A 22,703-nucleotide genomic window follows, 5' to 3' on the forward strand; every position below is an offset into this window, starting at 1 on the left:
GTTTTTTAACGTTTCGATTGTTCGATTTCTCCGTTTTTCGATTGTTCAATTTTTCAATTTCTTAACATCGTGGTTTTCCGAATTTTAAAATTTTTCGACTTTTCAATTTTACAAATTTTAGATTTTTCAATGTTTCAACATTTCAGTTTTGGAAATTTTTCAATTTTTTGTTCGATTTTTCATTTTTTTGGATTTCTCGGTTTTAGATTTTTCGATTTTTAGCAATCTTTCGATTTTTAAAATTTTTAATTCTCCATTTTTTCGATTTCCTAATTTTGTGTCGTTTCAGACTTGGAATTTTTCAATTTCCCGATTTTTCAATTTTTCGATTTCTTGACATCTTGGTCTTACGATTTTAAAAATTTTTAGACTTTGCTAATTTTAGAATTTTTCAAATTTTCTATTACTTGACATCTTGGTTTTTCGAATTTTTAAATTTTCGGACTATTCGCTTTTCTATTTTTCAAGTTTTCGATTTCTCAATTTTTCAACATTTCAGATTTGAGAATTTTTGAATATCTGAATTTTTCAATTTTTCAATATTTTAACTTTTCGATTTTTCGATTTTCCAAATTTTCGACTTCTTAATTTTGGAAATTTTCAATTTCTCGAATTTTCAATTTGTCGATATTTTATTTTTTTAAGTTTTACAATTTTCGACTTTTCGATTGTTTGATTTTTCAAGATTTCGATTTCTCGATTTTCAACATTTCAATTTTGGGGATTTTTTCCCATTCGTTATTTGCCAATTTCTTGTTCTGTTTGACCGTAAATCATGAAAGGGCACAAACTGTGCTTCAGTTACTATGAAAATTTTGCTCCATTTTCCATTTTTCCAAACGTACATATATGAGAACAATTTGTAGCGAGTTCCGTCTTCTTCACAAAACGGGTGTACATCTGCCTATATTTTACCACTAGTAAGTTTTTAAATGAATAATTCTACGTCAAATATTCTCGGCTACGCCTCGAGTGTAAGCAACTATACCTACTGTCACATTAGTGTTGTCTAGAGATAATGCCAACGTGATTGGTGAAACTAATAACTCAACATGTTCTTCTCACAGTATTTCCACTCTAACATTATACAGGTCCAAACGTAAATTTGCTCCAAAGCTTTAACTTTATGGACACAATAGTCAAGTGTACAAGTAGAAGTGGCCGACGAGACTAACAAAGGAGTCTAGAAAAAAAAATCAGTTACAGCTGCTTATCACGTTGTTATACACACCAGACCTGATAACGCCTGATTTTTTTCGCACTCATTTCGACGAAGCACAACAAAAACCAACAAAATCGCTATCGTCTCAATTATTTTTCTTGCACTTTTGTCCTAGAAGCCACGAAACTGAAGAAAGCCAAAAACGTAGAAAAAATTAACTTTCATTCTTAAGCGACAAAGTATCACTTTGCGCTCTAGATACACAAACAGCTAAAAACAAACCCGCGCTTTTTCCACTCTTTTGAGAAAGAGTGTCCAGCGGATGAACACGGAAATTTAAACATCAGTGAAGTAAAATATTTACAAGGTAGTAAATGAGCTAAAAAGGTTATCTACTTGACAAAGAAATCGCAATTTAAATATTTTTTAAAATACAAAGACCAGCGCACTTTGTTCTTCCGTCCACTCCAAACCTCGTCGATAAACGCGCACTTTTCCACACTAAAAGCCAGTTTAGAACCATTAACATACTGCGTCATATCTCGCTTCCGTAATGTCTAAAATTTGACCATACTCGATGTAGCAATTAAACATGTTTACTTCTTCGAAAAATTAAAAATCACATGATTGCCAGCCATAAATCGCGCAGATAAAACTCCCATAAACCGCTGATAAAAACAGCACCCCGTCCGCGCAGTGCCCCGTGTATACTTCCCGGCCGGAAAATCGCCGCCCCCGGCCCAGCCCTGCCGTAGGGCCGCCCCCACCGGTGTACCTGTTCGGGCAGTGCAGTCGAAGGCGATATATACCGGTGAGGTCGCCGCTTCTCCCCAGTCAGACCGCAGGTTCCGAAGTGCGCGCTGCTCCCGACCGCCGCTCCCTGCGACCGCACGACCGTAACCGCGCCACCCCCGCGAGAGTTCCAGTGGTGAGTGCGGTGGCGGCGACCGCATCCGACCCGCCGCCCGGATTTTTCCGCAGCCTTTCCCAGCGACCACGGTGAGTACCACGATTAATCGCAGGTTTAAGGTCAGTGGATCACGGATTTCGCTCTTAGACCGTCGAAAGTCGGACGTGGCTCCCGGGGGCGGCGATAGCGATAAGGATCGGGCCCAGGAGAGGGCCCTGCGGCGCGCCGCCCGAGTGCCCGGTCGCGTAATTGCTGGAGTATTACGAGTGATTAGAGGTGGCGTCGACCTTTCCCTCCAGTTTCCAGCTGGTGGCCGGAGCGAGCGGATCCGAAGACTTGCCGTCACGTTCGTTTTGGCGTTTGGTGCCGTTGGTGACGAAAATCGGGTGTGCGGTGTTCGGGGTGGAGTGGGTTGCAAAAGAGAGGAGCTAATCGTGAGCCAAATTGGAAGTAAATCGAAAGTTTCTTATGTAAGTTGTTATATCACCGGGTTTAGAAATTATTTTGGTATTGTGGAAAAAACGGAACGTGGGGTTCGATTGATATGCGCCGACTTGCGGTGGTGACAGTGGTAGCGAAAAAGTGTACGTCCGGATGAAAAGGTGTTGCACACGACTTAAAGGATTTTGCGGTGGAATTGGCACCAAGTTCAGAGTCGATCCTGTGAAATGTGAAAAAGGCGAAATTGCGTTGTTTGACCCATTTTAATTGATCGATTGACTAACTTCCCTTTGACGTTATAGTGTCCTCTACATATATATTAGTCAACCAAATTTTTTTAGTGTCACCCTATAATTACACTTTTTGCACTACTTTTAAAGAAAATTAACACTCAAGAGTTGCACGTGAATCTCAATGGTGTTTACAAAGTCACTTTCTACGTTTTTAGCAACCTCTAGAATACACAATTTGTGATATTTCGTCAAGTTTAATTTCCAGTTGTCGTGTTCTTGTATCTTTTTTTTTGTGTTATCTGAAACGTTCTTATCAATATCTACTTTTTCTGTTGTTGTAATGGATGGAAAATTTGGTCTTTGTTTTCAAGTTGTATTTTTGTCACGCCAAAATTTGCATACATCTGCAATTAATTAATTTTAAAAGTAAGACAGCGGCTCTTAGTTCTATTTTTAGATTTGTATTCTTTTTATTTTCGAGGTTTTAATATCTTTCAGTGGTGTCTACAGACTCTCCTATTAGTGTAATTTATTAGGCCCTCAATGCTCGACAACCTTCTCGATAAACATCCTCATTAGTCTATGACAGATTTTCCAATTTTTCTAATTTTCAATTTAAATAATTTGGGGTTGTTTTCCGCCTCTTGAACGTGCGAAGTTTTTCATTAGGAGATTGATTGGTTACGACATGTTTCGAATTTATTAATTAACGTCATCTTCAGGTTCTGTTTTACAATCTAGTAACATGGATATTAAAAATTAATGAAAAAACAATGATTAAAATTAATAATTAAAAAGACCGAGATTTCTACAAAATTTAATTTTTGAATTTTTTGATTCCTCAATTTTTCGTTTTTTTTTTCAAATGTGAGATGTTTCAGTATTTCGATTTTTCGATCTTCCAGATTTGCAATTTTTTATTTCGCGTCTTTTAACTTTTCGTTTTTCAGTTTGCCGTTTTTTTAATTTTTCCATTTACAATTTTTGGTTTTCGATTTTTCAAGTTCTCAATTTTTTTTTCAATTTTTCGGCGTTTATTTTTGAATTTTTCGATTTTTCTTTCAATTGTGAGATTTGTGTATTTTCACTGACAATTTACAATTTTTTGTTTTTTACAATCTTCATTTTCAATTTCTTGAAGTGTTTTTTTCAGTTTTGTAATTTTCCGTTTCACATTTTTCAGCTTTTTGATTTTTCAATTTCCCGTTTATTTCACTTTTCCATTTAAATTTTTTCATATTCTTAATTTTAAATTTTTTGAGTTTTCGATGTTTTAATGTTAGAATTTTTCGATTTTTCAGTTATTGAATTTCCCAATTTTTGGATTTTAGTAAGTGTGATATGTTTCAGTTTTTCGTTTCTTTGATTTTTCCATTTTTAATTTTCCTAATTTTCGATTTTTTCAATTTCTCGAGTTTTATTTTTGAATTGTTAACTTTTTCTATTTTTCCTTCAATAGTGAGATTTTTCAGTGTTTCGATTAACAAATTTTTTGTGTTTTAAAGTTTTTGATTTTTGAATTTTCCTAGTTTCGAATTTTAAATTTATCAATTTTTAATTTTGAGATTTCTCAGTTTTTCAATTTCTCGATTTGTTCGTCTTCTCAGTTTTTTTGATGCTTTTATGTGAGAAATTTCCGATTTTTCAATCATTCAATTTCTCAACTTTTGGATTTTGTTAAGTGATATTTTTCAGTTTTTCGTTTCTTTGATTTTTCTATTTACGATTTTTCAAATTCTCGATTTTATTTCTGAATTTTTCAATTTTTCTATTTTCCTTTCAATACTGAGATTTTTCACTGTTTCGATTAACAATTTTTCGTTTTTTAAAGGTTTTAATTTTTGAATTTTCCCAGTTTCGAATTCTCAAATTTTTGATTTTTAGATTTCTCAGTTTCTCAATTTCTCGATTTTTTCGTTCTCTGAATTTTTGGATTTTTTTTCAATTTTAGGTGTCTCTTAGTGTTTCGATTTTACAATTTTTGGTTTTTCAGTTGTTCGATTTTTCAATTTTGCAATTTTCCGTTTCACCCTTTTCAACTTTTCCATGTTTTAATGTTAGAATTTTCCGATTTTTTAGTTTTTCTGGATCTGGATTTTTCGTTTTTTTTTTCAAATTGTGAGATTTTTCAGTGTTTCGATTCAATTTTTCAGTTTTTCAATTTTGGAATTTTTCATTTCTCGTTTTTAACTTATCGGTTTTCAGTATTTCGTTTCTTTAATTTTTCCAGGTACAATTCTCCTAGTTTTCGATTTTTCAAATTCCCGATTTTTAATTTTTCAATTTTTCCGATTTTTAGTGTTTTAATTTTTCGATTTTCTTTCAGTTGCAAGATTTTTCAGTATTTCAGTTTACAATTTTTCATTTTTTAAAACTTTCGATTTTTCAATTTTTTGATTTTTGAATTTTTCTAGTTTTCAATTTTAAATTTATCAATTTTTCGATTCCTCTATTTTTAATCACTCAAATTCTCGATTTCTGAATTTTTCGATTTTTTCAGGCGTAAAATCTTTCAGTATTTCGATTTTACAATTTTTGGTTTTTTCAGTTTTGCAATTTTCCGTTTCACATTTTTCGGCTATTCGATTTTTCAATTTTTCATTCATTTAATTTTTCCATTTCGAATTTTTCTAATTTTCAATTGAAAAATTTGAGTTTTGGGATGTTGTATTTTCCGATTTTTCAATTTTTCGATTTCTCAATTTCTCGATTTTTCAAATTTTCGATTTTTGAATTTTCCTATTTTCAATTTTCAATTTTTAGATTTCTCAATTATTCATTTTACCGATTTTTAATTTTTCGTTTTTTTTCAATTGTAAGATTCTTCAAATGTTTCATTTTACAATTTTTGGTGTTTGAAATTTTAAATGTTTAGATTTTTTAGTATTGCACTTTTCCGTTTCACGTTTTTCAGCTTTTCGATTTTCAAATTTTTCATTAATTTAATTTTCCCATTTCCAGTTTTTCTAGTTTTCAGTTTTAAATTTTTGAATTCTTGGATGTAATGTAAGAATTTTCCGATCTTTCAATTTCTCGATTACTCAATTTCATGATTTTTGAATTTTCCTAGTTTTCAGTCTTGAATTTTTAGATCTATAATATTACAATTTTCCGATTTTTCAATTTCTCGTTTTATCAATTTTTGATTTTTTCAATTTCTCAATTTTTCATTTTCTCGATTTTGAATTTTTGTATTTTTCGATATTTTATTGTTGGTTTTCCGATTTTTCATTTTCTCACTTTTTCAATTTTTCTATTTTTTTAATTGCCAGATTTTTCAATTTTACAATTTTTGGTGTTTGAAATTTTAGATGTTTAGATTTTTTAGTATTGCAATTTTCCGTTTCACGTTTTTTAGCTTTTCGATTTTCAAATTTTTCATTAATTTAATTTTTCCATTTCCAGTTTTTCTAGTTTTCAGTTTCAAATTTTTGAATTTTTGGATGTAATGTAAGAATTTTCCGATCTTTCAATTTCTCGATTACTCAATTTCATGATTTTTGAATTTTCCTAGTTTTCAGTCTTCAATTTTTAGATCTATAATATTACAATTTTCCGATTTTTCATTTTCTCGTTTTATCAATTTTTTATTTTTTTCAAGTTCTCAATTTTTCATTTTCTCGATTTTGAATTTTTGAATTTTTCGATATTTTATTGTTGGTTTTCCGATTTTTCATTTTCTCACTTTCTCAATTTTTCTATTTTTTTAATTGTCAGATTTTTCAATTTTACAATTTTTGGTGTTTGAAATTTTAGATGTTTAGATTTTTTAGTATTACAATTTTCCGTTTCACGTTTTTCAGCTTTTCGATTTTCAAATTTTTCATTAATTTAATTTTCCCATTTCCAGTTTTTCTAGTTTTCAGTTCCAAATGTTTGAATTTTTGGATGTAATGTAAGAATTTTTCGATCTTCCAATTTCTCGATTACTCAATTTCATGATTTTTGAATTTTCCTAGTTTTCAGTCTTCAATTTTTAGATCTATAATATTACAATTTTCCGATTTTTCAATTTTTCGAGATCTAAATTTTTCGTTTTTCTTTTAAATTGTGGGATTTTGCAATGTTTCGATTCAATGTTTCAGTTTTTCAGTTTTGGAATTTTTCAGTTTTTCGTTTTTTCGTTCCGTTATTTTTTTCCATTTACAATTTTCCTACTTTTCGATTTTTCAAATTCTCGATTTTAATTTTCAAGTTTTCGATGTTTCTTTCAGTTGTAAGATTTTTCCGTCTTTCATTTTTTTTATTTTTTCCATTTCAAATTGTTCTTATTTTCAATTTAAATTTTTTTAATTTTTCCATATTTTAATGTTAAAACGTTTCAATTTTGTTCAGTGATATTTTCCAGGTTTTTCATTTCTTTAATTTTTCCATTTTTAATTTTCATAATTTTCGTTATCAAATTCTCGATTTTTGGTTTGTGGATTTTTAAATTTTTCGTTTTTTCTTTCAATTGTGAGATTTCTCTGTGTTTCAATTTACAAGTTTTCGTTTTGATTTTGGAATTTTCCAAGTTTCCAATTTTAAATTTACCAATTTTTCAATTTTTAGATTTCTCATCAGTTTTTTAATTTCTCAAGTGTCAAGTATTCATTTTCTCGATTTTTAACTTAAACTTAGAAATTATAATTTTTTTCAATTATACGATTTTTCAGTTTTCCATCTTCCAGTTTTTAGATTTTTCGGTTTTGCAATTTTCCTTTTCTCTTTTTTCAACTTTTAATTTCCAATTTTTCATTTATTTAATTTTTGCGTTTCCAGTTTTCCTAGTTTTTAATTTTAAAATTGATTGCGATTATATTTTTAATGTGGTGTTAAAGAACCACGTGACCGACTCTACGCCAATCAGGTGTCGCTAAACGCCTCATTAAATGGGTGATTAACTTAATCTCGATTAAAATATTCTATAAACTGGCCCTAAATTGATTTCAATTTCTCGATTTTCAATTTAAAATTTTTGAATTCTTCGATTTTTTAATGCTAGAATTTTCAATTTCGGTTTTATAATTTTTCGTTTTTTAAAGTTTTTGGTTTTTTATTTTTGTGATTTCTCAATTTTCAATTTCTCGATGTTTTAATGTTACAATTTTGCGTTAATTTTTGACACAGTCGCATGAAGCAAGTATAGACTCATGTTTTTTAACACTTAAGACCTCACTTAAATTAATTCCAGAGTAGATAGATACGCCCCCGTCCAGCGTTTGGCGACAGCTTGTTTCGAAAAGAATACGTTTTAACGATTATGTTATAAAATTTTATAAATATACAAAAACAGTTTGTTTATAGTAAATCTATTTTGTTAAGTCATGAAAGGCAGTGCTAAAAGATTAAATTACAGCTGAATGATATTTAAAAATATGCATAAGCTAAAGTTTACTACACAACTTTTTTTCCGAACATTATCAACTTTATAGTGACGTTAATTAATTAATTTTATCATTAATTCTGATATGATTATATATGTGACATCTCATTAATTATTAGCGATATATCAATTATGTACTTAGTTTCTTAGTTGTTTTTAGTTTAAATAGAACAGTCCATATATTTTCCAAAGTTATATGGTGGGGGTTCTAGGCCACTTATTCGCTCTTTTACACAATCAAAATTTTTCTCGACCTTGACGGCTACTAGTTGCTTTTATTTTAATGTATTTTCGATGAAAAAAAGCGTCATCCTACATCATATTGACATTTTTAAATATAATTCTTATGTTATGCCTACGTACAATCTTGTGGCATTATAAAATAGCAAAACAACCCAGAACCGATTTACATGTAAATTACAACTATAAAATAATTCAAATTATCCTGTCTTTGACAAAAAATTCTTGTATTTGATGTAAACACTCATGGCAAAGTTATTCGTGTCCAACAAAGCAATAACTTGTTTGAAAAAATCCAGGGTCACGTTGTAAGCCGGAGAAGTTATTAGGTCGAGCGTATCATTCACCTTTTCCGCTTATTTTAAAATGTAACTTTCGACGCCTTTTCCAGTCATTTCAAGCTAATTACGATCATCCTGCAGCAAAATTCCGACACTTGACTCACCCTCACTTTCCCCCATTCCACGTGTCGAAACTCCACGCATTCCAGCAAATGACTAACCCAGAACTTGAAATTGCACCACGGAACCGTCGCATCATACCCAATTATGCAAACCTGGCGTGGGATAGCAACAATAAGCCAAAACCCGGCAAACATTCCAGCAACTAATCAGATCGATTACGCGTTCGCTGTTAAGCAATTTAATAATAAAGAGGCGCGGACCTAATGAGGATGACACAAGAATTCCGCCACCGACGTGCGTCTTAATAAATAGGAACGTTTCGCGCTAAATAGCGGAGTTCGATTTAATCCGGGGTTTTTATGGATGAGACGCGTCGAGCTACATTGTATCAAAGGAAATTGCGCGGAGATGTAGAAAAGGAAAAAGAGGTAATGAAATTATGGCTAAGCATGCCTGCTAATGACAGAACGAGGTAATCCAGACTTGGCAAATTGTTTTTATGATTGGAAGTCGTCATATCTCTTGACAAAGTTACTTGGTAATTGGCAAAAATCCGAACTGAGCTGAGCTCGTTTATTAAGTGTGACCTGCAAGGAGGCGTTATAGGGTTACGAGATTACAAGAACGCGAGTGATTCACGCGATGGGGAAATAGGTTGTGGGATTGATTCGAAAAATTGATGACATGACAGGGAAGGCATTGGTTGAGTAAGAAAAAGGTGGCGGGAGAGGCTTGGAAACGTGATTTCTTTGATTTTCTTATTTTTACATTACTTCCCAAACGCAAGAGTTTATTTGACGAATATATTTTCTAGAATATGAAAAAGTAGGTCCCCCGTTTCCATCTATCCGTCGTTTATTCTCTGCTGGTAATTTTATATCTTATAGATAGTAAAACGCTAAGAAAAATTTGTCTGATTACCCCCACCAATAAATTCTTTTTCTTCTTTCAACTGTTGCTTTTTTGTACCACGTTCATCTTATTCATTTTTCAATTTTTGGATTTTTGAGTTCTTCGGTTTTTTACATTTTCCATCTTTCCGATTTTTCAATTTTTCATTTATTTAATTTTTTCATTTACAATTTTTCTAGTTTCAATCTTAAATTGAATTTTTCTGCAAATTCTCGATTTGTGATTTTTAAATTTCTCGATTTTTAGTTTGTTCGATTGTCGATTTGTTGATTTTTCAATTTTTCCAAAAACTCGAAAACTAAGTTTTTTCGAATTTTTGATTTTTAAATTTCTCAATTTTTAGTTTGTTCGATTGTTCTTACAGTTGTGAGATTTTTCAGTGTTTCAATTTACAATTTTTCGTTTTTTAGAATTTTAAAATTCCAAAACCAAAAAGTTCAAGAATCGACAAATTGAAAAATCATTTGACGATTTTTCAACTTTTTGGGTTTCGAATTTGCCAAGTTTTCAGTTTTAAATTATTAATTTTTTTTTCTCAATTTTTCTAAAAACTCGAAAACCAAGTTTTTTCAAATGCTCGATTTTGATTTTTAAATTTCTCAATTTTTAGTTTGTTCGATTGTCCTTTCAGTTGTGAGATTTTTCAGAGTTTCAATTTACAATTTTTCCTTTTTTAAAATTTTAAATTTCCAAAACCAAAAAGTTCAAAAATCGACAAATTGAAAAATCATTTGTCGATTTTTCAACTTTTTGGGTTTCGAATTTTCAATTTTAAAAACATCAATTTTTCTATTTTTTGATTTATCACTTGTGGATTTCCCGGTTTTTAATTATTCAATTGCTCGATTTTTAATTTTTAAATTTTTCGATGTTTGTTACAATTTTCCAACTTTCAATTTCTCTTTTTCCAGTTTTTTTTCGATTGTAAGATTTTTCAGTGTTTCAATTTTACAACTTTTGTTTTTTTAAATTTTCGATGTTTCAGTTTTTACATTTTTCAGTTTTGCAATTTTCGGTTTCACATTTTTCAGCTTTTCGATGTTTCAATTTTTCATTGATATAATTTTTCCTTTTCCAGTTTTTCTAGTTTTCAGTTTCAAATTTTTGAATTTTTGGATGTTGTAATCTTAGAATTTTTCAATTTCTCAATTTATCGACTTCTTAATTTTTCGATTTTCAATTTTTGAATTTTTCAAGGTAGGAGTGAAATTTTCCGATTTTTCAATTTCTCGTTTTCTCAATTTTTAGATTTTTTTCTATCGTAAGAGTTTTCAGTGTTTCAATTTTCAATATTTTCATTTTTAGATTTTTCAGTTTTGCAATTTTCCGTTTCACATTTTTCGGCTATTCGATTTTTCAATTTTTCATTCTTTTAATTTTTCCATTTCCAATTTTTCTAATTTTCAATTTAAAATTTTGAGTTTTTGGATGTTGTAATTTTTCGATTTCTCAATTTTTGGTTTTTCAATTTCTCGATTTTTCAAATTTTCGATATTTGAATTTTCCTATTTTCAACTTTTAATTTTTTCGATTTCTCAATTTTTGAATTTCTCGATTTCAGTTGCTCGATTTTTAATTTTTTAATTTTTCGGTGTTTTATTGTTACAATTTTCCAATTTCCAGTTTCTCGTTTTTTCAAATTTTCGAGTTTTTTTTTAAATTGTAAGAATTAGTTTTTGAAATTTTCGATGTTTCAGTTTTTAGATTTTTCAGTTTTGCAATTTTGCGTTTCACATTTTTCAGCTTTTCGGTTTTTCAATTTTTCATTAATCTAACTTTTCCATTTCCAGTTTTTTTTAGTTTTCAGTTTCAAATTTTTGAATTTTTGGATGTTGAATATTCCAATTTTTCGATTTTTGAATTTTGCTAGTTTTCATTTTTTATTTTTTATTTTCTCGGTTCTTAATTTTTGAATTTTTCTATATTATTATGTTACAATTTTTCGATTTTTCAATTTCTCATTTTCTCAATTTTTCGATTCATTTATAAGATTTTTTAATGTTTCAATTTCACAACTTTTGGTTTTAGGAATTTTCAACATTTCAGTTTTTAGATTTTTCAGTTTTTCATTAATTGAATTTTCCCATTTCCAGAGTTTCTAGTTTTCAGTTTCAAATTATTGAATTTTTGGATATTGTAATGTTAAAATTTCACGATTTTTCAATTTTTCGATTTTTCTATTTCTCGATTTTTCAATTTTTCGATTTTTCTGTTTCTCGATTTCTCAATTTTTCGATTTTTGAATTTTCCTAGATTTCAAGTTTCAATTTTTCATTTTTTCGATTTTTAATTTTTGAATTTGCCAATTTTTCAATTTCCTGTTTTCTGAATTTTTCGATTTTTTTCATTTGTAAGAGTTTTCAGTGTTTCAATTCTACAATTTTTGGTGTTCAAAATTTTCAATGTTTCCAATTTTAGATTTTAAACTTTTGCAATTTTCCGTTTCACATTTTTCGGCTATTCGATTTTTCAATTTTTCATTCATTTAATTTTTCTAATTTTCAATTTAAAAATTTGGGTTTTTGGATGTTGTAATTTTCCGATTTTTCAATTTTTCGATTTCTCAATTATTCATTTTCCCGATTTTTGATTTTTTAATTTTTCGTTTTTTCATTTTCTCACTTTCTCAATTTTCCGATTTTTTTCAATTGTAAGATTTTTCAATGTGTCAATTTTACAATTTTTGGTTTTTGAAATTTTTGATGTTTTCATTTTCGGATTTTTCATTCATTGAATTTTTGCATTTCCAATGTTTCTAGTTTTCAGTTTCAAATTTTGAATTTTTGGATGTTGTAAAGTTAGAATTTTTCAGTTTTGAATTTTTCGATTTTTCAATTGCTCGATTTTTGAATTTTCTTAGTTTTCAATTTTCAGTTTTTAGATCTCTGTTTTTCATTTTTTCGATTTTTAATTTTTGTATTTTTCAATGTTTAAATGTCACAATTTTTGGTTTTTGAAATTTTCAAAGTTTCCATTTTTAGATTTTTCAGTTTTGTAATTTTCCGTTTCGCATTTTTCAGCTTTTCGATTTTTCAATTTTTGAATTTTTCGTTTCGCATTTTTCAGCTTTTCGATTTTTCAATTTTTGAATTTTCCTAGTTTTCAATTTTTCATTTTCTCGATTTTTAATTTTTGAATTTTTCGATGTTACAATTTTCCGATTTCTCAATTTCTCATTTTCTCAATTTTCCAATTTTTTTCAATTGTGAGATTTTTCAATCTTTCAATTTTACAATTTTCGGTTTTTGAAATTTTTGATGTTTTCATTTTTAGATTTTTCATTCATTGAATTTTACTTTTCCAATTTTTCTAGTTTCCAATTTCAAATTTTTAATTTTTGGATGTTGTAATCGTAGAATTTTCCGATTTTTCAATTTCTCGATTTCACAATTTCTCGGTTTTTGAATTTTCCTAATTTTCAATTTTCACTTTTTAGATCTCTCAGTTTTATATTTTTTCGATTTTTAATTTTTGAACTTTTCAATTTTTTAATATTACAATTTTCCGATTTTCTAATTTCTCGATTTTTCAATTTTTCGATTTTTCAATTTTCCTAGTTTTCAATTTTTAGATTTCTCAATTTTTCATTTTCTCGATTTTTAATTTTGAATTTTTCGATGCATGTCGTATTTTAATCCCATTTTGTTAATTTTCCGATTTTTTTCAATTGTAAGATTTTTCAATGTTTCAATTTTACAATTTTTGGTTTTTTAAATTTTTCTAGTTTTCAATTTCAAATTTCGAATTTTTCGATTTTTCTATTTCTCAATTTTTCATTTTCTCGATTTTTAATTTTGAATTTTTCGATGCATGTGGTATTTTAATCCCATTTTGTTAATTTTCCGATTTTTTTCAACTGTAAGATTTTTCAATGTTTCAATTTTACAATTTTTGGTTTTTTAAATTTTTCTAGTTTTCAATTTCAAATTTCGAATTTTTCGATTTTTCTATTTCTCAATTTTTGAATTTTCCTAGTTTTCAATTTTCAGTTTTTAGATCTCTGTTTTTCATTTTTTCGATTTATAATTTTTGAATTTTCCGATGTTACAATTTTCCGATTTCTCAATTTCTTATTTTCTCAATTTTTAGATTTTTTTCAACTGCAAAATTTTGCACTGTTTCGAAGTTACAATTTTTCGGTTTTTCAAATTTTCGATTTTCTTCACTTGTGACATTTTTCAGTGTTTCGTTTTTTCATTTTTGCATTTCATTAATATTTCTGTTATAATTTTCCTAGTTTTCATTTTTAAATTTATGACATTTTTAATTTTTGGGTTTTTTGATTTTTGAAATTCATGATTTTTAATTTTTCCGTTTCTCGATTTTAGTTCTATTTTAAAATTTCTCGATTTTTATGTCCTTTCTTTAATACACTAGTAGTCTTCTTTTCACATGGTAATTTCTTGTAGAAAAATGACCATTTTGCAGTTAAGCTCCGCCCCTCTAACCCACGACGAATAAAAAGAAATCATCACAATTGCGATAGGGTGGGTGGGCGGGGCTTATATTTTTCCCTTCTTTAAAAATACAAGTACGTAGTCTTCTTTTCACAACAAGAAACTTAAAACATGTTCAAAATGATACATTTTTAAAGGGAAGTATAGATTTTGCAGTTACGCTCCGCCCCTCGGTCTGACAACGAATGAAAAATTTATCCCAATTGTAATAGGGTCTATCTGACGAGTGACGACGTTTCATGACTCCTAGTGAACGTTAAAGTAGGTCTCGAGTTTCCGTCTGTCTGTATCAATTTTTATTAAACAGATAATCGTCGAAACTACTGGACCGGCTGTTGTCAAATTTTATGAGTATGTTATGACGATCGTGTAGATGGCAAATTGCCAACCAAAATTTGCCTAATCACCACCAATAATGGCTTGGCATCAGCTCCAAAATTTACAGTAGCATAAGTGTTATTTAAATTTTGTAAAATAAAATTTGTATAACATTATTTTGTCAGTTAACTTTGAAATCTTATAAACATAAACAGTTCAAGTTAAGCATGTGCTGAGAAACTGAGAATACATTTTTCCCGGTGTTATTTTGGCGTACATAAAATTTTAATTTTTTGAAATAACCTTCGAATCGACAATCAATGAATCAATTAATTATGAATATACCGCAAATGTCATGTACGCTTAACGCAACTGAAAACCGAGATTAAAACCGCCTTTCCTTGTAGTCGCCACCACACGTGCAGATCTTAGCAAAACTCATTGTTATCATCAATCGAAGGCCAGCCGTCAACATTCAACCGACTCTTCAATGTAACTTCCCATATTCCCATTCTCCGAACGGATTTTTTTCCAGCGACTTTTTCGAAACTAATTCGACCAAATAACACCTCCAGTGTTATTATCTCTTCATCGCTAATTTCACATTTCCCATAAAGACGTCTAAACGATCTTCCCACTGCGAGATAATCGTCGCATCGGTTGTGCAACGCTAATCTTCCCAGACCGAATTCTTCCGATGGAATTTGTTCCTTGACCTGGCTTAATCTAGTCGCACTTAAAAATCACAATTAAAAAAGAATTCCAAAAGTACAGTTCCAGCTTAAGTGAATCACTGGTTGAAATTTGTTGACCGGTGATTTTTTCCTCGCTTACTTGCGTCCGAGGACAATGCTCTCTGGTAATTCACTCGGCAGGGAAAAGGACTTGTCCGAGTGCTCACAAGGCGTAAACAACAGTCTGTGTTTTTAATTACCGATTCAAAGTCCCGACTGACCTAATTCGGTGAGCATTCGCGGCGACACTCGACTTACGCCCACAATGGAAAAGTGAAGTGTTTTCGATTCTAGTCTAGTCTAGTATTTGCTCGATGTACACAAAACGAAGATTCGGGCCGATTCTTCCAACCTAGTTCCCTCGATTGGACCCTTCCAAACCCACTCAGACATCGTTTTTCCCATTAACGTGCCACCTTCACCGGCTGATCGATAAACGACAAACTTTCCCCACAGACGGAATAAATTATTATGCAAAAGCACAAAAACTAGTTCATGGACTAATCTAATCTAGCGAAGATTCACGCGAAACAATCAAACACAAATCTAGAGCCAACTCCCAATCAAAACGTTCTCGATCAAGTGAAATTATATAACGACGCTTCGCTTCTTCGTCTGGGTTAAAGAAAATTCGTGACCCCAACGAAACCAAAGCGTTGTTGGCATAAAATGAGCCGATTATAATGTAGAGAAGGTCGTGCCATGACAGCCATGTACACGATCCGAAACAAAACCGCACCGATTCACTTATTGCATTCTGATCGATTTGACACGCTGGCAAACTTTTCGATTGTCGATGTCATTGTCTGTTGGTAATGTTCGAGACTGGCCCTAGGCCATCGTCGCTTGGAAATTACGATTATCGGACAAGTATGCGACCTTAGTTTTTATCAATGAGAGTCGGAGAACGTTGATCTTTCCTCTGGGTAAATAGATGTGCTTCCGATTTCTTCGGAGCGGAAGGAACTAAATCGATGGGGATATTATTCTGGAGCTCCGCAGGGCTGCAGCCTGCGTCCGTCACCCTTGTGGCTTTTCAGTAACGATGTTCGTGATACTTTAGTGCACGCACGTGATGGAAAGATGTTTGTATAGTTTTCTCGCCCTTGAAGCGCATCGAATCAACAAGTTTTGTTTCTTAGATAAACTATAACATTCGATTATTCCCATTTTTTATAATATTTATAAAAATAGGAGTGGATTATCCAGTATAGGTCGGGTTAGGTCAGTAAGATTTTCTTAATATTCATTTTTATTGGGGACAATTAGATAATACCGGACAAATTTTAGTTGGGCTTTTACCAGCTATAGGGTGATCCTAAATTATGCTTCTAGAATTTCACAACGGAAGACCTACTTTTCCATACTCTAAAAACTTTAAACTGTCGAAAAAATATGAAATCAACTAGTCGTCAAATGAAGTATCACGTTCTAGAAGAAATTTAAATCAGTTACAAACTAATAAAACACTAGTAAATAAGAAAATGAAAGATTAATAAAATTCGTAAATTAAAAATCGAGGAACTGAAAAATTGAGAAGTCTAAAAACTGAAATATTGATCAATTTCAAATTGAAAAGAACACAATTGAAAGAAAGGTCAACAAATTTAGAAATCGAAAAATTGAACAATCGGAAAATTCTAACGTTACAACATCCAAAAATCCGAAATTGAAAACTAGAAATATTGAAATGAGAAATTTACAAATCGACAAGCTGAAAAATGTGAAACGAATATTGCAAAACTAAAAATCTAAAAATTTTTGGAAAATTTTGAAAAATATTGTGCCACGTTTCTCGGTTGTAGAATGAGCAGATCATCAAATTATTACTTTGCAAAGAATTCTCTATAACTTTGTCCTTTTGTTCCTTTGAATGGAATGTTTTTGGAAAATTTCTGGGACTAATTTTTCTAATTTTCTCGGTCGTTTGCAGAAACAGTTTGAATATTACTTCAGATTCATTACTTTGAAGAAATGTTCTAGTAACCCAGTGTTTGACAGATTGTAAATCTACGAAAAAGTCTATAATCAGCATTTTTGGAAATTTTTGGAAAAATTTTGAAAACACGTTTTGCCTTTTTCTCGGCGGTTGGAATGGGCAGAATTAAAATGACGCCAAAATATCAATGAAGACCATTTTAACGTTTTTTGGAAAAGTTTTTGGAAATAATTTTTCTAATTTTCTTGGTCGTTTGCAGAGACAGTTTGAATATTACTTCAGATTACTCTGAGGAAATGTTCTAGTAGCCCAGTGTTTTTTCTTTTTGAATGGGCAATTCAAATCTTTTTTTGAAAATTTTTGGAAAATATTTTCAAGATTTTCTAAGTGATTTCAAGGAGTCGAACAAAAATGACCACAGAATGTAAATCTACGAAAAATTCTATTTCTGGTATTTTTTGCCTTACACATAGCTGCCGTCGTAACAATTTGGAAATTTTTCGAAAAATTTTGAAAACATGTTTTGTTATTTTTCTCGTTTGTCGGAATGCACAGAATCAAAATGACGTCAAATTAATATGAATCTCCAAAGAATTCTCGATAAGTTAGGCCTTTTTTCCTTTAAATGGAGACTGTTTTAACGTTTTGATGAAAATTTTTGGACATATTTTCACCATTTTCTAAATTAATGTAAAGAGTTGAAATAAAAGACATCAGATTATAAATGTACGAAAAACTTTAAACATTTTTTTCCTTTTGTATTGCTGCCGTTTTAGCAATTTTTGGACTTTTTTGAAAAATGTTGAAAAACATTCTGCCACTTCTCTTGGTTGTTGGAATGGGCAGAATCAAAATGACGTCAAATTATTAAGCTACAAACTATTCTCTATCACTTGGTCGTTTTTTTTCCTTTGAATCAAGACCTTTTTAACGTTTTTTGGACAATTTTTGGAAATTATTATTTTTCTAATTTTTCGTTTATTTTTAGAGACAATTTTAATATTACTTAAGATTCGTTACTTTAAAGAAAGGTTCCAGTAGCCCAGTGTTTTTTTCTTTTCAATGGGCAAATAAAACCTCTTTTTTGAAAATTAATACAAATATTTTTACCATTTTCTAAGTTATTTTGGAGAGTGGAACAAGAATGACCCCTAATTATAAAAATACGAAATAATCTATAAATCAGTATATTTTCCTTTCGCATTGCTGTCGTTTTAACAATTTTTGGAAATATTTTGAAAAATTGTAAAAAATATTCTGCCACTTTTCTCGGTTGTTAGAATGGGCAGAATCAAAGTGACATCAAATTATTATTGCAAAGAATTCTCTATAACTTTGTCCTTTTGTTCCTTTGAATGGAAGCCATTTTAACGTTTTTGGAAAATTTTTGGGACTAATTTTTCTAATTTCCTCGGTCGCTTGCAAAAACAGTTTGAATATTACTTCAGATTCGTCACTTTGAAGAAATGTTCACAGATTGTAAATCTTCGAAAAACTCTATAATCAGTATTTTTCGTTTCGCATGGCTGCCGTCTTAACAATTTTTGGTAATTTTTCGAAAAATTTTGAAAACATGTTTTGTCACTTTTCTCGTTTGTCGGAATGCACAGAATTAAAATGACGTAAATTAATATGAATCTACGAAGAATTCTCTATAACTTAGGTCTTTTTTTCTTTGAATGGAGACCATTTTAACGTTTTGATGAAAATTTTTGGACGTATGTTCACCATTTTCTAAGTTATTTTAAGGAGTAGAACAAAAATGATCTCAGATTATAAATAGACGAAAAAATCTATAAACCAGTATTTTTTCCTCTCGCATTGCTGTCGTTTTAGCGATTTTTGGATTTTTTTTTTAATTTTGAAAAATATTCTGCCACTTTTCTCTGTTGTTGGAAAGGGCAGAAGGTCAAAGTATTATTCTACAAAGAATTCTCTCCAACTCGGTCGTTTTTTTCTTTGAATCGAGACCCTTTGAACGTTTTTTGGAAAATTTTTGGAAATTAGTTTTCCCATTTTTCGATTATTTTTAGAGACAGTTTGAATATTACTCCAGATTCGTTAATTTGAAGGTTCCAGTAGACCAGTGTTTTTTTACTTTTCAATAGACAAATAAAACCTTATTTTTTGAAAAATTTTGCAAAAAAAATACCTCAGATTATAAATATACGAAAAATCTATAAATCAGTATTTTTCCTTTCGCATTGCTTGCTGTTTATAAAATATTCTGCCGCATTTCTCGGTTGTTGGAATGGGCAAAATCAAATTATTATTAATCGATAAATTATTCTCTATAACCTAGTCGTTTTTTCGTTTCGAAACCCTTTTAACGTTTTTTGGAAAATTTTTGGAAATCATTGTTCTCATTTTTTCGGTTATTTTTAGAGACAATTTGAATATTACTTCAGATTAATTACTTTGAAGAAAATGCTCCAGTAGCCTAGTGTTTTTTTTCTTTTCAATGGACAATTTAAACCTCTTTTTTTTGAAAAGTTTTGGAAATATTTTCACCATTTTCCAAGTTATTTTAAGAGGTAGAACAAAAACGACCGCAGATTATAAATATACGAAAAAAATCTATAAATCATTATTGTTTCTTTTCGCATTGCTGCCGTTTTAGCGATTTTTGGAAATTTTTTGAAAATTTTTGAAAAACATTCTGCCACTTTCTCGGTTGGCACAATCAAAGTGACATTAAATTATTAGTCTACAAATTATTCTCTGTAACTTAGGGGCCAATTCCAAGTTGGTGGCGCAAGTCACTGGTGCAGCGCAACTTTATAATGCTAATTTGGGTATCAAATGCTGGTTGCTAGGGGTGACGGAATAAACAAGCGCAATTTTTCGAGATAAATTGCGCCAACTTGCACTGCCTACTAGAGGTGCCGCAACTCCATGGTGCAAATTTCAATGGAAAGTTCGACAAAACTGCGTTTGTTGATTCCGTCACCCCTAGCAACCAGCATTTGATACCCAAGTTAGCATTATAAAGTTGCGCTGCACCAGTGACTTGCGCCACCAACTTGGAATTGGCCCCTCAGACGTTTTTTTTTCTTTGAATCGAGACCCTTTCAACGTTTTTCGAAAAATGTTTGGAAATATTTTTACCATTTTCTAAGTTATGTATTTTAAGCAGTAGAACAAAAATAACATAAGATTATTAATATAGAAAAAAATCTATAAATCAGTATTTTTTTCTTTCGCATTGCTTTCCCTTTCAGCAAATTTTGGAAATTTTATGAAAAATTTTGAAAAATATTCTGCCATTTTTCTCGATGGTGGGAATGCGCAGTATTAAAATGACGCCAAAATATTAATCTAGCTTAGGACTTTTTCCCTTTAAATGAAGATCATTTTAACGTTTTTAATTTTTGAAAATTATTTTTCTCATTTTCTCAGTCGTTTGTAAAGACAGTTTAAATATTATTTCAGAGTTATTACTCTGACGAAATGTTCTAGTAGTCCACTGTCTTTTTCTTTTTGAATGGGCAATTCAAACCTTTTTTTGAAATTTTTTGAAAATATCACGATTTTCTAAGTGATTTCAAGGAGTCGAACAAAAATTACCACAGAATGTAAATCTAGGAAAAATTCTATTTCTGGTATTTTTTGTCTTCCACATAGCTGTCGTCGTAACAATCTTTGGAAATTTTTCGAAAAATTTTGAAAACATGTTTTGTCATTTTTCTCGTTTATCGGAATGCACAGAATCAAAATGACGTCAAATTAACATGAATCTGCAAAGAATTCTCGATAACTTAGGTCTTTTTTCCTTTGAATGGAGACTGTTTTAACGTTTTGATGAAAATTTTTGGACATATTTTCACCATTTTCTAAGGTAATTTAAGGAGTAGAAATAAAAGACATCAGATTATAAATTTATACGAAAACATCTATAAATCAGTATTTTTTCCTTTCGCATTGCTGCCGTTTTAGCCATTTTTGGAATTTTTTTGAAAAATTTTGAAAAATATTCTGCAACTTTTCTCGGTTGTTGGAATGAGCAGAATTAAAATAACATTAAAATATTAATCTACAAATAATCCTCTATAACTTAGGACTTTTTCCCTTTAAATGAAGATCATTTTAATGTTTTTTGGAAAATTTTTAGAAACTATTTTTCTAATTTTCTCAGTCGTTTGTAGAGACACTTTAAATATTATTTCAGATTTGCTATTCTGAGGAAATGTTCTAGTAGCCCAGTGTTTTTTTCCTTTTGAATGGGCAATTTAAACCTTTTTTTGAAAATTTGTGGAAAACATGTTCACCATTTTCCAAATTATTTCAAGGAGTAGAACAAAAATGATTGTAAATCTTCGAAAAACTCTATGAATCGGCATTTTATTCCTTCCCCATTACTGCCATTTTAACCATTTTTGGATATTTTTCGAAAAATTTTGAAAACACGTTTTGCCACTTTGCTCGATTATTGCAATGCACAGAATTAAAATGACGTCAAATTAATTTGAATCTACAAAAAATTCTCTATAACTTAGGCCTTTTTTCCTTTAAATGGAAACCATTTTAACGTTTTGATGAAAATTTTTTGACATATTTTCACCATTTTCTAAGTTAATTTAAGGAGTAGAAATAAAAGACATCAGATTATAAATATACGAAAAACTCTAAAAATTGTTTTCCTTTTGTATTTATTGCTGCCGTTTTAGCAATTTTTGGACTTTTTTGAAAAATTTTGAAAAACATTGTGCCACTTTTCTCGGTTGTTGGAATGGGCAGAATCAAAGTGACGTCAAATTATTATTAATCTACAGAGAATTCTCTAAAATTTAGTGTTTTTTTCTTTTGAATCGAGACCCTTTTAACGTTTTTTGGAAAATGTTGAGAAATAATTTTTCTCATGTTTTCGATTATTTTTAGAAACAATTTGAATGTTACCGCAGATTCATTACTTTGAAGAAAGCTTTTAGTGGCTCAGTATTTTTTTCTTTTCAATAGGCAATTTAAAGCTCTTTTTTGAAAATTTTGACAAATATTTTTACCATTTTCTAAATTATTTTAATAATTTTAGAATTCTCTATAACTTGGTCGTTTTTTTCCGTTGAATCGAAACCCTTTTAACGTTTTTTGGAAAATTTTTGGAAATTATTTTTCTTATTTTTAGAGACAGTTTGAATATTACTTCAGATTCGTTACTTTGAAGAAAAGTTCTAGTATCCCAGTGTTTTTTTTTTCAAATTTAAACCTTTTTTTTTGAAAACTTTTGCAAATATTTTCACTCGTTTCTAAGTTATTTTAAGGAATAAAACAAAAATGACCTCAGATTATAAATATACGGAAAAAATCTATAAATTGTATTTTTTCCTTTCGCATTATTGCCGTTGCAAAAAAGTCAAAAATTTTAAAATTTGAGAAATTGAAATATCGAACAACTGAAAAATCGAAAAATCTAAAATTTTAAAAATTTAAAAATTAAAATATCGAAAAATTGAAAAATCGAGAAATCAAATTATCAAAAAATAGAATTGAAAAATTCAAAAATCCACAATTTAAGAACTGACAAATCGAAAAATCCGGAAATCCGAATTCTAAGAAATCGAAAAATTGTAACACTGAAAAATTGAAACATC

At 29.9% G+C, this 22,703-nt stretch overlaps 1 protein-coding gene across 3 annotated transcripts in view; it reads left to right on the top strand.

The window, feature by feature from the left end:
- The window catches only part of LOC135131866 (uncharacterized), a 94,833-nt gene that overhangs the window by 38,194 nt on the left and 33,936 nt on the right, over positions 1–22,703 (top strand). The window contains exon 1 of one of the 3 annotated variants that reach the window (XM_064059714.1): positions 1,977–2,161. The exons of 1 other annotated variant lie outside the window; for it this stretch is intronic. The gene's annotated coding sequence lies outside the window, so the exon portion shown is untranslated. Of the gene's footprint in view, positions 1–1,976; positions 2,162–2,185; positions 2,543–22,703 lie in introns of those variants that run through there. One more of the 3 variants, XM_064059715.1, reaches the window with a different exon arrangement.

This window comes from Zophobas morio, unplaced genomic scaffold, assembly GCF_036711695.1.
Source record: "Zophobas morio isolate AGI-343-1 ecotype UQ-CSIRO unplaced genomic scaffold, CSIRO_AGI_Zmor_V1 ptg000021l, whole genome shotgun sequence".
NCBI lineage: Eukaryota > Metazoa > Arthropoda > Insecta > Coleoptera > Tenebrionidae > Zophobas > Zophobas morio.